Source organism: Oncorhynchus keta, chromosome 9, assembly GCF_023373465.1.
Source record: "Oncorhynchus keta strain PuntledgeMale-10-30-2019 chromosome 9, Oket_V2, whole genome shotgun sequence".
NCBI classification, from domain to species: domain Eukaryota; kingdom Metazoa; phylum Chordata; class Actinopteri; order Salmoniformes; family Salmonidae; genus Oncorhynchus; species Oncorhynchus keta.
The window spans coordinates 8,488,845-8,503,755 of NC_068429.1; the positions used below are offsets into that span (position 1 = coordinate 8,488,845).

The 14,911-nt window shown below is 42.3% G+C and overlaps 1 pseudogene; it reads right to left on the reverse strand.

The window, feature by feature from the left end:
- Nucleotides 1-4,081: 4,081 nt before the first annotated feature.
- LOC118381766 (pre-B-cell leukemia transcription factor 3-like) overlaps nt 4,082-14,911 on the reverse strand; it is a 153,432-nt pseudogene continuing 142,602 nt past the window's right edge.

Genomic DNA, 14,911 nt, shown 5'->3' on the forward strand with positions numbered 1-14,911 from the left:
TTAACCCATACACTAACCACGCTGCGCTTTGGTCCTCTCCTTCATCCACAGAAGAAAGCCGTAGCTCTTAACCCATACACTAACCACGCTGCGCTTTGGTCCTCTCCTTCATCCACAGAAGAAAGCCGTAGCTCTTAACCCATACACTAACCACGCTGCGCTTTGGTCCTCTCCTTCATCCACAGAAGAACGCCGTAGCTCTTAACCCATACACTAACCACGCTGCGCTTTGGTCCTCTCCTTCATCCACAGAAGAACGCCGTAGCTCTTAACCCATACACTAACCTTGACCCTAACCCATACACTAACCTTGACCCTAACCCATTCACTAACCTTGGGGCGGCAGGTAGCCTAGTGGTTAGAGCGTTGGGCCAGTAACCAAAAGCTTGCTAGATCAAATCCCCGAGCTGACAAGGTAAAAATCTGTCGTTCTACTCCTGAAACATTCTACTCATGATGGTTTCTAGGCCATCATTGTCAATAAGAATTTGTTCTTAACTGACTTGCCTAATTAAATAAAAACCTTAAAAAAAAAATCCCCCCAAAATATCACTTACCTTAACCCTTACCCATACACTAACCCTAAAAAATATGTCGATGTGCCCTTGAGCAAGGCACTCAACCCTAATTGCTCCTGTAGGTCACTCTGGATGAGAGTGTCTGCTAAATGCCTACAATGTAAATGTAGATAACATACAGTATGTAATCATGTCTTGTTATCTAGCAGAGAAGAGTGGAATCATTACGGTACTCCATTGAAATATGAAATTACGCTCAATGAACATTATTCGAAAGCAATTAATCAAAGATTGTGGGTAAAACCATATGGCATATTCTGTGTTTGTTATTCGAGCTCTTCAACAATTGGCTTCTAGAGTTCAGGATTACAAAGTAAAATTCTTGATTTTCATATTTAATGATGCATGTGGAACATGCTTCATTTCATCAGGAATATATTGTTTTAATTAACCTTGAACAAGAATAACCAGCATCTTCCTGAATTAGTGTTTCTCTGCTTTATCCCTGAAGTTGACAATGTTGTTTATTTGAGCAATTTTACGGTGTGTGTGTGTGTGTGTGTGTGTGAGTGCATGCTTTTGTACGTGTGTAAATTCAATACCATTTATATCTTCTGGCTCATTAACATATCATAGTAGAAAAGGGAATTGTTTATTCTTAATTAGCAAACCGGGGATGATAAGTCCCAAAGAAAAAGAGTAGCTTCAAACATTGTAAGAACCACATTTTAAGAACAAATCCTATCTCTTGGCATGTTTTTCAGATGCCTTCTTGTTGTTGTTGTTGTTGTTGTTGAGTATGTTTGTACAACACCACCAACACTGCCATTTGTTACAAACATGAATTCACTGGTTGAGCCTTTTTTTCCCCAAATGTCTTAATCCTGCCAAACAAAACCCCAACAACAATGTGCCTGGCTTGTTTCCTCGTACACTTGGGTGATGGAAGCCAGGCAGCATGGAGCTGAAAGCTGACGGTGTTAGTAGAGTCTCTACTTGCTATTTCAACTTGACCTCAGGGCAATTCGTAGGATTTGGTACGTAAAAATGTGTTTCCCTCCGCGTTACGATCATTCTCTGATTACGATCGACACAACAGGGGCAGTGAGGTTTGGACATTAGGGGGCAGTGAGGTTTGGACATTAGGCTGTCTTGTGGCCTTCTATGTTGGTCATTCTGGCTGTCCAGCGATAGCCTGCTGTGCTCTCTGTCTCTCTGAATCTGGCACAGCTACTGTTGGCCTTTGTCACAGTGTGGAGCTTATTTCACTGACAGGGATCCACTGTGTTCTCTTCAACCCTCTTGTATATCTGTGGCCACAGAATGGACAGGGGCTGCATGGCAGTGAAAACACTGCTACATATTATGGTCTGCTGTGTTTGTGTGTGTGTGTGTGTGTGTGTGTGTGTGTGTGTGTGTGTGTGTTTCTACATGCATGTCTGCAGTATTCCCATTTAAAGCATTGCAGACGATGTTTTCCAGACACGGTTCTATCGCTCACAATCTAGCTTCCCCCCCCATTTCTTTTCTATCTATCTATCACCTAGCATATAAAATGACTGAGGCAATGACATTCTCCCTACGCCATTCAGTTAGATGACGTTTTGTGTATCGTGTATTGGTCAATAGAACATCTTGGGCTATGCAAAATCTTGAACCGTACCATCATGATCCATTGTCCTTTATGTCCTAAAAACTAACCTTAATTCACTGTCAAAAATTACACCCTTACAATATAAATTTGTGGTTCTGTAAGGTACTTGTAGGAGCACTCAAATTAAATTAAGCCCCAAATAGCTTTTTAACTGTTGCCAATGGGCTGTTGCCACATTTAGTACTATTAAAGCAATGTTGTCACCCACCAGCCGAGGTCATCTGAGAAGAAGTCTGTTCCATTACACGAGCACTTCTACCTTTTAGAGTCACAACCCTTTAATACCACAACTGCTCCTTAGCGCGAACCGTCAACCAGGCTCCCACGAGGACACTTCTAACGGCTTGGAACACTTCTTCTAACGGCTTGGAACACTTCTCCTAACGGCTTGGAACACTTCTGCTAACGGCTTGGAACACTTCTCCTAACGGCTTGGAACACTTCTGCTAACGGCTTGGAACACTTCTTCTAACGGCTTGGAACACTTCCCCTAACAGCTTGGAACACTTCTTCTAACAGCTTGGAACACTTCTCCTAATGGCTTAGAACACTTCTTCTAACGGCTTGGAACACTTCTTCTAACGGCTTGGAACACTTCTCCTAACGGCTTGGAACACTTCTCCTAATGGCTTAGAACACTTCTCCTTATGGCTTGGAACACTTCTAACGGCTTGGAACACTTTTAATGGCTTAGAACAATTCTTCTAATGGCTTGGAACACTTCTTCTAACGGCTTGGAACACTTCTTCTAATGGCTTGGAAAAAGTCCCACAAGGTCATTTGAAGGTTTGTGATGGAATATTCTCCAACCAGTGCATCTGTCTAGTACTAAATGGCTTTCTGTATTGTTCTTGCATAATTGTGGAATGACTTACTGTTGGATCGAATCAGTAGTGTAGAATACTGGTCCAATGAGTTGGAAGAGTTTAGACACCGCTTTACCCTGAGGAGAAAGCACAGTGACTCAAAGCATTTACCTTGAGGAGATCATTCGGTGTGCTGAGGAGAAAGCACAGTGACTCAAAGCATTTACCTTGAGGAGATAATTTGGTGTGCTGGGGAGATAATTCAGCGACTCAAAAGCATTTACCTTGAGATCATTCAGTGTGCTGAGGAGAAAGTACAGCGACTCAAAGCATTAAAGCAAAAGTTTATTTTTTTGTGTTTGAAACTACACAAACTAGCACAGAGGACTCGTTTTGGGGTCCGAATCCTCCACGGAGTGCGGTTACAAATTAAACATATTTAATACATTAGGACCACTGCCACAAATATTTTTTAAAGATTTTTTTTTTTTTATCAGGACTTCATTCAGTTTCAAAATGGCCATGATACAAAAGAAAAAATAAGTGAAGCAAGAAAAACATAGCTGTGAAACAGAGTCTGAAATACACAGGTTTGGGAACTGAGACCTCTATGTCTTTTCATTCATATATTTAAAGAGGATAAGTAACAAAATCAGCAACATTCAAAATGTTCTTCGGGTATTTACAACAGTTTCACTGTTTGGTGGTGAACATACATGTTTCTGACATGTAAAACAAATAAAAAGTGGCTTATTTCCCCTTGTGGGAATACTGTGAGGTGTGTATGACCGTACATGTGTCTTTGTACCCCCACAGCCTGTATTCCCACAAGTGGAAATGGGGGTTGGGGGGGGATACGTCACCTTTCACATCCATACAGGCTTCTAGTAAATTCCACCACTGACATTTATGGATCATGTTCAATTAATACACTCCCATAAAATGACAGATCACGTGACTTAGCTCTTTGGGAAGCTAGTACCGTAGCGGCGGCCTCCTGGTTTGGTTGAATGGCTCAAATGTACCTTTTGTTATTTAACTAAACACTACTGCTAAGCGTTAATCTGGCATTTAGTAAAGTTGCAATAATGTAGCAATCCCCCAACAAGATCAAAAAGTACAAGTGATAATTAATTACAAGACACGTAAAACAAACGTAAAATGGGGATTTAGAATAGTCAGATGCTAGTAATGCTAGTGATGAAGTTAAGAAGAGGTAGCACTCTTTCAAGTTACTAAAAATCTGTTTGAAATGGTGCCGTCGTCATTTTCACGAGGTAAATCATTTACAGCTCTGTTTTGACACACAATTCTCGGGGAACTCCTCAACTGGTATTACTATTAGTACATGTTATTTGTATAGATATGGTGATCACATGATCATACAAATATGAATTTGGGACAGTATCGGAGTGAATACTAGCAAACGACTGAATTATATCCATTCGAAAACAGAATGCACAGTGTCCAATAAAAGGTGTAGAAATTCATGTTCAGCAAGAGGACTCATGTTGGAGAATAAGAGCATGACAACAACAAAAAGCTGCCGTTTTTAAATGTCCTTCATCGTGTCAATCCCCAAAACAATGTTCAATCCGGGATGTTAGTATCAGAAAAACAAAAGAGCCTCACTAGAGGTGCAGCCATCCTAAGTCCACTGAAGCATTGCAGCAAGCTAACCTTCCGTCAGTTGGGCACCTGCAACTTCGAAGGATTCCGCTGTCCCCACAACAGTTGTATAGGGATACTGGCAGAAGAAAATCCATTGGACCACATGTATGTTGCCTTCAGTCTTAGTTGGCCAAATGGAGAACAAAAAGGGGCCATAAGAGTAGATCTGGAGGGTTGAGAGAGATGCACGGTCTTCAGTTTTTACTTGAATAAATCTACTGTTATCTTCTCTAGACTTCCCATTCAGAACCCCAACTCGTCAGTCTGTCAGTTAATATATATTTATATTCAGAAAAATGTTGCTAAAAGCTGTATCCAATCATATCAGTCTTGACTGTGAAGGTTATTGGATGGGATTTTACAAAATGGCCGACATTGTCTGGAGTGAAGGGGGGAGGGGTTAGACTCAGTCGAGGGAGGTGATTGGTTCTGTTTGGCCTCTGTTTGGTTCAGTCACATTGGTCGAGGGCACGGTAGCATATTAGGAGGAAAAGAGACGATCAGTGAGGTGGTCAGTTTGAGGTATCAGAGTGCACACTGCCTGGCCCTTCGTTTGGGGACGTCACTGAGGAGGGAGTAGGTGCACCGTGCCATCCCCCGTTACCCTACATGATGGAGAAAGAGAGACATTGAGATAGAAACAGAGAGACAGACAGAGATACAGAGAGACAGACACAGAAACAGAGAGAGCAAGACAGAGAAAGACAAAGACAGAGAGACAGAAACAGAGAGAGAGAGCGAGAGACCGAGAAAGAGCGCGAGAGAGAGCGACAGAGAGAGAGAGACAGAAACAGACAGAAACAGAGAGAGAGAGAGAGAGAGACAGAAACACAGAGTGAGAGAGAGAGAGACAGAAACAGAGAGAGAGAGGGAGACAGAAACACAGAGTGACAGAGTGACAGAGAGAGAGAAACAGAGAGAGCGAGAGAGAGAGACACACAGAGAGAGAGAGACACACACACAGAGAGAGAGAGAGTACAAGGGTTACTTCTTGAAAAACAGGTAAAGTTACAACTGGGGAGGCTGATTTGAGTGGGTCTTCAAGCAACCGAGCCACAACTGACAATCATAGTACAAGGTGGATTACGTTTATAATTTAATGAAACTCAATATCCAAATGAACATCCAATAGTATAAAGCTTGTTGTCACAATCTGGTTTGGAAGAGGCCCCTTGCTTCCCTCTTTCAGCAGTCAGATTGAGTGTATACCCACAATAAAGCACACATGGCCGGGCTAGGAAACAAACAGAGAGAGAGAGAGAGATCCGACATGGTGTCTGCCGGCGGGGGTAAGCCCCATTGCACTGACATCCCCAGACAGGGTCTCTTGCTGACAAATTTGCCCCGCGTCCTGGTCATTGGAGGCGAGTGGTGAAATCAATGTCTTATCGGATTGCTTTAGTGGTTGTCGCTGCAAATTCTAGTGTCAGTTATGAAGACGGGAGGGGACACCACCGCGGGTAACAACTTTAAGGGGAAACACTGAAAGGAAGTGACGGGAGGAGGATTTTCCTTCTCGTCGAGTCAGGGTTAGAATAGGGTTTTGGCCTAGCATTTGATTTTAAAAATGTTTAAAAAAATACTTTTTTTTTTTTTTTAAATCACAGATTTGTTAAGGTTTTCTTTCTCCTCTGAAGAGGAGGTGTAGCAGGGATCGGACCAAAATGCAGCGTGGTTATTTCGATTCATGTTTAATAAAAATATAAACACGAACAACACCAACAATACAAACAATAAATGTGAAAACCTAACCAGCCTAAACTGGTGCAAAATAAACACAGAGACAAGAACAATCAAAGAATATGGCTGCCTAAATATGGTTCCCAATCAGAGACAACGATAAACACCTGCCTCTGATTGAGAACCACTTCAGACAACCATAGACTATTCTAGATAACCCCACTATACCACAATCCCATAACCTACAAAAACCCCAAGACAAAACACACCACATAAATAACACATGTCACACCCAGACCTGACCAAAATAATAAAGAAAACACAAAATACTAAGACCAGGGCGTGACAAGATTGAAACATTGTCCTTGCATAAATTAGAAAAAGTTAACATGTTTTCAATATATTGAAAATAATATAGAAATATATAGTACATAAAAATATATTTTGCATGATCAACATATTGTACTATATCTGTATAACTCATAGTAGGTTTTGTTAAGCATCAACACTCTATCTTGACAGAGCAGCTGACCCTGGCTGTCCTTAGACATACCATTCATATGCAGTCTGCTGTCCTCTTCCCTGTCCAATCCATCCTGATGACTTCCCTGAGCTCTAAACAACGTAGCTGTGAGTTATGTGATACAGCCAAACACAACCCGCCATGCTCCCCTCACTTCCCCTGTGATGGACTGAGAGCCATGACCTAAATAAGGAATTGTGAGTGCAAAACGCTACACTTTGAAGCTGCTCGAGGTTGGCACATCGCCTACACCGCCTGGAGCAAGAAAGGGTACTCCGGAAAACCCAAAAAACGACACCTTGTTGTGGGAGTGCTCCTAACAACGCGGCTTTGTGTTTTTGTGTTTTTTCACACGTTTGTGTGTTTTGTTGCGGTGTCAGTTTTGATCTTGTCCAATGGAAGAAGAAGACATTTCAGGTAGTGGTTCTCTCTCTCTCTCTCTGAGAGCTGAATTTGATTGTCCAATGGAAGAAGAAGACATTTCAGGTACTGGTTCTCTCTCTCTCTGAGAGCTGAATTTGGTTGTCCAATGGAAGAAGAAGACATTTCAGGTAGTGGTTCTCTCTCTCTCTCTCTGAGAGCTGAATTTGGTTGTCCAATGGAAGAAGAAGACATTTCAGGTAGTGGTTCTCTCTCTCTGAGAGCTGAATTTGGTTGTCCAATGGAAGAAGAAGACATTTCAGGTAGTGGTTCTCTCTCTCTCTCTGAGAGCTGAATTTGGTTGTCCAATGGAAGAAGAAGACATTTCAGGTAGTGGTTCTCTCTCTCTCTCTGAGAGGTGAATTTGGTTGTCCAATGGAAGAAGAAGACATTTCAGGTAGTGGTTCTCTCTCTCTCTGAGAGCTGAATTTGGTTGTCCAATGGAAGAAGAAGACATTTCAGGTAGTGGTTCTCTCTCTCTCTGAGAGCTGAATTTGGTTGTCCAATGGAAGAAGTAGACATTTCAGGTAGTGGTTCTCTCTCTCTCTCTGAGAGCTGAATTTGGTTGTCCAATGGAAGAAGAAGACATTTCAGGTAGTGGTTCTCTCTCTCTCTCTGAGAGCTGAATTTGATTGTCCAATGGAAGAAGAAGACATTTCAGGTAGTGGTTCTCTCTCTCTCTGAGAGCTGAATTTGGTTGTCCAATGGAAGAAGTAGACATTTCAGGTAGTGGTTCTCTCTCTCTCTCTCTGAGAGCTGAATTTGGTTGTCCAATGGAAGAAGAAGACATTTCAGGTAGTGGTTCTCTCTCTCTCTCTCTGAGAGGTGAATTTGGTTGTCCAATGGAAGAAGTAGACATTTCAGGTAGTGGTTCTCTCTCTCTCTGAGAGCTGAATTTGGTTGTCCAATGGAAGAAGAAGACATTTCAGGTAGTGGTTCTCTCTCTCTCTGAGAGCTGAATTTGGTTGTCCAATGGAAGAAGTAGACATTTCAGGTAGTGGTTCTCTCTCTCTCTCTGAGAGCTGAATTTGGTTGTCCAATGGAAGAAGAAGACATTTCAGGTAGTGGTTCTCTCTCTCTCTGAGAGCTGAATTTGGTTGTCCAATGGAAGAAGTAGACATTTCAGGTTGTGGTTCTCTCTCTCTCTCTCTGAGAGGTGAATTTGGTTGTCCAATGGAAGAAGTAGACATTTCAGGTTGTGGTTCTCTCTCTCTCTGAGAGCTGAATTTGGTTGTCCAATGGAAGAAGAAGACATTTCAGGTAGTGGTTCTCTCTCTCTCTGAGAGCTGAATTTGGTTGTCCAATGGAAGAAGAAGACATTTCAGGTAGTGGTTCTCTCTCTCTCTGAGAGCTGAATTTGGTTGTCCAATGGAAGAAGAAGACATTTCAGGTAGTGGTTCTCTCTCTCTCTGAGAGCTGAATTTGATTGTCCAATGGAAGAAGAAGACATTTCAGGTAGTGGTTCTCTCTCTCTCTCTCTGAGAGCTGAATTTGATTGTCCAATGGAAGAAGAAGACATTTCAGGTAGTGGTTCTCTCTCTCTCTCTCTCTGAGAGCTGAATTTGATTGTCCAATGGAAGAAGAAGACATGTCAGGTAGTGGTTCTCTCTCTCTCTGAGAGGTGAATTTGGTTGTCCAATGGAAGAAGAAGACATTTCAGGTAGTGGTTCTCTCTCTCTCTCTGAGAGCTGAATTTGGTTGTCCAATGGAAGAAGAAGACATTTCAGGTAGTGGTTCTCTCTCTCTCTCTGAGAGGTGAATTTGGTTGTCCAATGGAAGAAGAAGACATGTCAGGTAGTGGTTCTCTCTCTCTCTGAGAGCTGAATTTGGTTGTCCAATGGAAGAAGAAGACATTTCAGGTAGTGGTTCTCTCTCTCTCTGAGAGGTGAATTTGATTGTTCTTCCCCAGAAAATACATCATGAACATACCAGCTGTGTATGTATGTATTTTATGTAACATTACACAATGAAAACAAACACCTCTAAAACAGAAAAGAAACCTGTTCTAATCTTGAGAAGAAGCATAAGACATTGAGGCTCCATTTTTACCAGACGGGAAACGGTGTAATGGAGAAAACCAGTCCGTAGCCTACTTCCCCTTTCATTGCTAGAGAGCAGACAGCAAATGCAAATGTTTCTCTGTGTCGAGCGAAAGGAAGAGTCAGTACGCCGCTCTCTCTCTCTCTCTCTCTCTCTCTCTCTCTCTCTCTCTCTCTCTCTCTCTCTCTCTCTCTCTCTCTCCTCTCTCCTCTCTCCTCTCTCCTCTCTCCCTCCTCTCCCTCTCCTCTCCTCTCTCTCCTCTCTCTCTCTCTCTCTCTCTCTCTCCCTCTCTCTCTCTGTCGTGGCGGCTCATCCTCCACCAATAACTGTATCTTTACCACGGTAGCTCAGATTGTCTGGTGCAGGAAGAAGAAGGGTCTTATCAGAGCTCATCAGGAAAGACCATAGTCGCATCTGTACAAGGCTGCAGGCAATTCCAGTTTCATATTTCATTACCGTGATAAGAAGATGGACTGCAAATTCGCTCTCAGAAGCATTTCAAAGTAGTTAAATGAAAACACAGATACACCAGTAAAAAGCCCCCGTTTCATATGGCTGTGGGGGTATTATAAAATGCATTTCATAAATGGAATGAAGCTCGCTTGCTCTTTCTCATTTAAATGGCTGGGGTGTGGATACGGGTGTTAATATGAAGCCATACATTTATCTTTGTCATCACATGGGCCGTCCTTAATCTCGCCTGTCGTATATTTGCTCTTACGGTTTTGATCACACTGGCGGCTCACTGAAAAGGGGTTTTTGGGAGCCCTGGCCAACAGAGATTACCCCGCAGGTCTTATTTTACAATCCTGCCCCCCGATCACCCCACCCTTAACTAACTGCATTCAAATACAGAGGAAGGGTGGTGGAGGGTAGACGACGTGTGCAACATACAACTCTAGAAAAGACTATTTGGGTCCAAGGATTTTCTAACCCTGGGTGAATGGGATTTTAACATGAAAATGATTTCAGGAGTCATTATCACCAATGTCGTCATCGTCGTCGCGACGATATGACATATTTGCGGACATTGTCATGATCATGATTTACTGTACACTTACATTTAGACTGTGAGGACTGTACATGGGATGCCGTAGCCCATCATTGTATCCGACCGTCTGACTGATAGCATGGCGTATGGTATCCCCCTAGAGAGAGAGCGAGAGGGGGAGAGAGGGGGGGGAGAGGGGGAAGAGAGAGAGAGGGGGAGAGCGAGAGGGGAAGAGAGAGAGAGGGGGAAGAGGGGAGAGAGGGGAGGGGGGAGAGGGAAAGAGAAGGGGAGAGATAGAGAGGGAGAGAAGGAGGGGGGAGAGAGGGAGAGAGGAAGGGAGAGATAGAGAGGGAGGGAGAGAGATAGAAAGAGTGGGAGAGGGGAGAGACAGGGAGAAAGGGAGAAATGCAGAAAGAGAGGGAGGGAGAGACAAAGACGAAGTGAGAGAATGTCAATGCCTTCTCACCTTCCCTCCATCATTTTGAAAGAACAAAACAAAATGACAATAACAACAAAAGACAAACATGAAAGAACAGAATGGGATGAAACATTGTTCAATAGTTATAGAACAGAACAGACATGGGACAGTATAGAACAGAACAGACATGAGACAGTATAGAACAGACATGAGACAGTATAGAACAGAACAGACATGGGACAGTATAGAACAGAACAGACATGGGACAGTATAGAACAGAACAGACATGGGACAGTATAGAACAGAACAGACATGAGACAGTATAGAACAGACATGAGACAGTATAGAACAGACATGAGACAGTATAGAACAGAACAGACATGGGACAGTATAGAACAGAACAGACATGGGACAGTATAGAACAGACAAGGGAGAACAGTATAGAACAGTATAGAGGACATGGGACAGTAGAACAGACATGGGACAGTATAGAACAGAACAGACATGAGACAGTATAGAACAGAACAGACATGAGACAGTATAGAACAGAGAGAACTGATGTATAGAACAGAAATGGGATGAACAGACATGAGACAGTATAGAACAGACCAGACATGGGACAGTATAGAACAGACATGAGACAGTATAGAACAGAACCATGGGACAGTATTTGAAAGAACAGAAACAAAGAACAGACATGACAATAAAGTAAACAAATGAGACAGTATAGAACAGACATGGGACAGTATAGAACAGACATGAGACAGTATAGAACAGAACAGACATGAGACAGTATAGAACAGACATGAGACAGTATAGAACAGACATGAGACAGTATAGAACAGAACTGACATGGGACAGTATAGAACAGAAATGGGACAGTATAGAACAGACATGAGACAGTATAGAACAGAACAGACATGGGACAGTATAGAACAGACATGGGACAGTAAAGAACAGACATGGGATAGTAAAGTAAAGAACAGACATGAGACAGTATAGAACAGACAGGGGACAGTAAAGAACAGACATGAGACAGTATAGAACAGACATGGGACAGTATAGAACAGACATGGGACAGTAAAGAACAGAAATGGGACAGTATAGAACAGACATGAGACAGTATAGAACAGACATGAGACAGTATAGAACAGACATGAGACAGTATAGAACAGACATGAGACAGTATAGAACAGAACAGACATGGGACAGTATATAACAGACATGAGACAGTATAGAACAGAATTAGACAGTATAGAACAGACAGACATGACAGTATAGTGGGACAGTATAGAACAGACATGGGACAGTAAAGAACATAGAACAGAACAGACATGGGACAGTATAGAACAGACATGAGACAGTATAGAACAGACATGAGACAGTATAGAACAGACATGAGACAGTATAGAACAGACATGACAGTATAGAAGAACAGACATGGGACAGTAAAGAACAGACATGAGACAGTAAGAACAGACATGGGACAGTATAGAACAGACATGAGACAGTAAAGAACAGACATGAGACAGTATAGAACAGACATGGGACAGTATAGAACAGACATGGGACAGTATAGAACAGACATGAGACAGTATAGAACAGACATGGGACAGTATAGAACAGACCAGACATGGACAGACAGACATGAGACAGTAGAACAGACAGGGACAGTATGGGACAGTATAGAACAGACATGAGACAGTATAGAACAGACATTAGACAGTATAAAGAACAGAACAGACATGGGACAGAACAGACATGAGACAGTAAAGAACAGACATGAGACAGTATAGAACAGACAGGGGACAGTAAAGAACAGATATGGGACAGTATAGAACAGACATGGGACAGTATAGAACAGACATGAGACAGTAAGAACAGACATGGGACATGAACAGACAGTATAGAACAGACATGAGACAGTATAGAACAGACATGGGACAGTATAGAACAGACCAGACAGGGGACAGTAAAGAACAGATATGGGACAGTATAGAACAGACATGGGACAGTATAGAACAGACATGAGACAGTATAACAGAACAGAACAGTATAGACAGACATGGGACAGTATAGAACAGACATGGGACAGTATAGAACAGACATGGGACAGTATAGAACAGACATGACAGTATAGAACAGACATGGGACAGTAAAGAACAGACAGACATGGGACAGTAAGAACAGAACAGATAGAACATGGGACAGTATAGAACAGACACAGTATAGAACAGACATGGGACAGTATAGAACAGACATGGGACAGTATAGACAGACATGGGACAGTATAGAACAGACATGGGACAGTATAGAACAGACAGTATAGAACAGACATGACAGTATAGAACAGACAGTATAGAACAGATATGGGACAGTATAGAACAGACAGTATAGAACAGACATGGGACAGTATAGAACAGACATGGGACAGTATAGAACAGACATGGGACAGTATAGAACAGATATGGGACAGTATAGAACAGACATGGGACAGTATAGAACAGACAGACATAGACAGACATGGGACAGTATAGAACAGATATGGGACAGTATAGACCAGACAGAACAGACATATAGAACAGACATGGGACAGTATAGAACAGACATGGGACAGTACAGATGGGACAGTATAGAAGACATGGGACAGTATAGAACAGACATGGGACAGTATAGAACAGATATGGGACAGTATAGAACAGACAGGGGAGAGTAAAGAACAGATATGGGACAGTATAGAACAGACATGGGACAGTATAGAACAGACATGAGACAGTATAGAACAGAACAGACATGGGACAGTAAAGAACAGACATGAGACAGTATAGAACAGACATGAGACAGTACAGACATGAGACAGTAGAACAGACACAGACAGTACAGTAAAGAACAGAACATGGGACAGTATAGAACAGACATGAGACAGTATAGAACAGACAGGGACAGTATAGAACAGACATGAGACAGTATAGAACAGACATGAGACAGTATAGAACAGACATGGGACAGTAGACAGTAGAACAGACATGGACAGTATAGAACAGACAGACATGGGACAGTATAGAACAGACATGAGACAGTATAGAACAGACATGGGACAGTAAAGAACAGACATGGGACAGTAAAGAACAGACCAGACATGGGACAGTATAGAACAGACATGAGACAGTATAGAACAGACATGGGACAGTATAGAACAGACATGAGACAGTGAACAGTAGAACAGACAATGGGACATGAGACAGTATAGAACAGACATGAGACAGTATGGAACAGACATGGGACAGTATAGAACAGAACAGACATGGGACAGTAATAGAACAGACATGAGACAGTAAAGAACAGAACAGACATGGGACAGTATAGAACAGACATGGGACAGTATAGAACAGACATGGGACAGTATAGAACAGACATGGGACAGTAAAGAACAGAACAGACATGGGACAGTACAGTAGAACAGACATGGGACAGTATAGAACAGACATGGGACAGTATAGAACAGACAGACAGTATAGAACAGACATGACAGTATAGAACAGACATGGGACAGTACAGATGGGACAGAACAGACATGAGACAGTATAACAGAACAGAACAGACATGGGACAGTATAGAACAGACATGGGACAGTATAGAACAGACATGGGACAGTATAGAACAGACATGGGACAGTATAGAACAGACATGGGACAGTATAGAACAGATATGGGACAGTATAGAACAGACAGGGGAGAGTAAAGAACAGATATGGGACAGTATAGAACAGACATGGGACAGTATAGAACAGACATGAGACAGTAAAGAACAGAACAGACATGGGACAGTAAAGAACAGATATGAGACAGTATAGAACAGACATGAGACAGTATAGAACAGACAGACATGGGACAGTATAGAACAGACATGAGACAGTATAGAACAGACATGAGACAGTATAGAAGACATGGGACAGTATAGAACAGACATGAGACAGTATAGAACAGACCAGACATGGGACAGTATAGAACAGACATGAGACAGTATAGAACAGACATGGGACAGTAAAGAACAGACAAGGGACAGTAAAGAACAGACCAGACATGGGACAGTATAGAACAGACATGAGACAGTATAGAAACAGACATGGGACAGTATAGAACAGACATGAGACAGTAAAGAACAGAAATGGGACAGTATAGAACAGACAT